Source organism: Coenobita brevimanus, chromosome 57 (assembly GCF_032717465.1).
Source record: "Coenobita brevimanus isolate Jiangsu-jjx chromosome 57, ASM3271746v2, whole genome shotgun sequence".
NCBI classification, from domain to species: Eukaryota; Metazoa; Arthropoda; class Malacostraca; order Decapoda; family Coenobitidae; genus Coenobita; species Coenobita brevimanus.
Genome location: NC_137010.1, coordinates 55076860 through 55079359, shown reverse-complemented (window position 1 = coordinate 55079359; position 2500 = coordinate 55076860). Strand labels below are relative to the sequence as shown.

At 44.9% G+C, this 2500-nt stretch overlaps 1 protein-coding gene across 1 annotated transcript in view; it reads right to left on the bottom strand.

Annotated features, from left to right (window-relative positions):
• LOC145402020 (pinopsin-like) overlaps window positions 1-2500 on the bottom strand; it is a 57677-nt gene that overhangs the window by 26562 nt on the left and 28615 nt on the right. The window lies entirely within an intron of this gene.

Here is a 2500-nt window from a genome sequence, read left to right as displayed (position 1 = left end):
TTTCTAACGGAGACTCAGCTGTCTGAGGCAACTGACAGCAAACCCTTTTCTGTATCCTCCTACTTTCTCTATACTCATTTCAAAGCCAAAGGTGGCTGTTGTGTATATATACGCAACGACTTATCTTGCTCTCGTGTTCCTGAACTTGATTCTTCTGAATTCTCCACACTCTGGCTTCGGCTTTCCTGTCATTCTCTGACTAAATATATCTGTGCTGTTTACTTATCCCCTAATTCTACTGACTATCAAAAATTCTTCGACTATCTTACTTCTACAATGGAACACATTCTATCCATTTCTCCTTTCTCTGAAATCTCCATTCTTGGAGATTTCAATGTTCACCACCACCTTTGGCTCTCCTCCCCTTTCACGGATCCACCTGGTGAACAAGCCTACATCTTTTCTATCCTTAATGACCTAGAGCAGCTTGTACAGCACCCTACCCGTATCCCTGACCGCCTTGGAGAGAGCTCCAACATACTTGACCTCTTCCTCACAACTAATCCTTCTGCTTACTCTGTTAATCTTTTCTCTCCGTTGGGCTCCTCCGATCACAACCTTATTACCTTAACCTGTCCTATCACTCCGGTACGGCCTGTGGACCCTCCGGGGAAACGTCGTCTGTGGCATTTTGGAGCCGCAGACTGGGAGGCCCTCAGGCAGTACTTCTTGATTTTCCCTGAAATGATTATTGCTTCCATGGCCGTCAGCCATCTGAGTGTGCCTTGCATGACACGGAGGTTATTCTCTCGGGCATGGAAGCATACATTCCTTTCTCATATCCTTTGACTAATGCAAGAAAGCCTTGGTTTAATCACGCTTGTTCTAATGCTGTCCGCAACAAGGAGAGGGCCTACAAAAGGTACCGGAGCCAACCCACCCTGAATCACATCATCTTTACGTTTCTGCCCGAATCGTGCTAAGTCTGTTCTTCGCTCTACTAAAAATAATTTCATCCATACTAAATGCTCTCAACTCTCCAACTCGAATTCTTCCAGCTCCTTCTGGCATCTTGCCAAAAATCTTTCTAACAACTTTACCTCATCATCCTTCCCTCCTCTTTTCTACTCTGATGGTTCTGTAGCTATTTCTTCTACTGATAAAGCAGATCTCTTCGCAGACTTTTCTCCTCCAATTCTACCTTGGACGATTCCGGTGCTGTTCCTCCAACACTTCCCCCCTCTGACTTCCTCATGGCTGACATTAAAATTTCTTCAGTTGATGTATTTTCTGCCATCACTGGCCTCAGTACTAACAAGGCATATGGACCTGATGGGGTCCCTCCTGTTGTTCTCAAGAACTGTGCTTCTGTGCGTACACCCTGCCTAGGCAAACTCTTTCGCCTTTGTCTGTCAACTTGTACCTTTCCTTCTTGCTGGAAGTTTGCTTTCATTCAGCCAGTCCCAAAGAAGGGTGACCACTCCCAACCCTCCAACTATCGTCCAATTGCTTTAACGTCCTGTATTTCAAAAGTTTTCGAGTCAATTCTTAATAGAAAAATTTTAAGGCATCTTTCCTATCACAACCTTCTTTCCGATCGTCAGTATGGGTTCCGTCAGGGACGCTCCACTGGCGATCTTCTCACCTACCTTTCAGACTCCTGGTCATCCTCCTTTCGGGACTTTGGCGAAAGCTTTGCCATTGCACTTGACATCTCAAAGGCTTTCGATCGAGTCTGGCATAAATCTTTAATTTCCAAACTGCCCTCCTACGGTTTCTATCCTTCTATCTGTGCCTTCATCGCTAGCTTCCTTTCTGGTCGTTCTATAGCCGCTGTTATAGACGGCCATCGTTCTTCTCCTAGATCTATCAACAGTGGTGTTCCTCAGGGCTCTGTCCTATCACCAACTCTCTTCCTTTTATTCATCAATGATCTTCTAAGCTGTACATCTAACCCTATCCACTCATACGCTGATGACTCCACCCCTTCACCTTTCCATTCGGTTCTCGTAACGCCCATCTCAACAGTTACTTCAACAAACAAGGGATGAGGCTATGGCACACCTAATGTCTGACTTGGCTCGTATCTCTGACTGGGGTAAAAATAATATGGTTGTCTTTAATGCATCTAAGACTCAGTTCTTACACCTATCAACCCGACAAAATCTTCCACAGGTATACCCACTAATGTTTAATAATATTCAGCTTAATCCTACATCATCCTTGAACATGCTTGGGGTTTCATTTACTCAGGACTTATCTTGGAAAGATCATATTACATCTCTTGTAAAATCTGCTTCCAAGAGATTGGGTGTGCTAAGCCGACTCCGCTCTTTCTTTACCCCTGCGCAATTGTTGACTCTATACAGGGGTTTTATCCGCCCCTGTGTGGAGTACAACTCTCATGTGTGGGGAGGCTCCCCTCATACAGCTCTTCTCAATAGGGTGGAGTCAAAGGCTTTTCGTCTCATTAACTCTCCTCCTCTTACTGACTCCCTTCAACCTCTGTCTCTTCGCCGCACTGTTGCATCTTTATCTCTTTTCTATCGTTACTTTAATG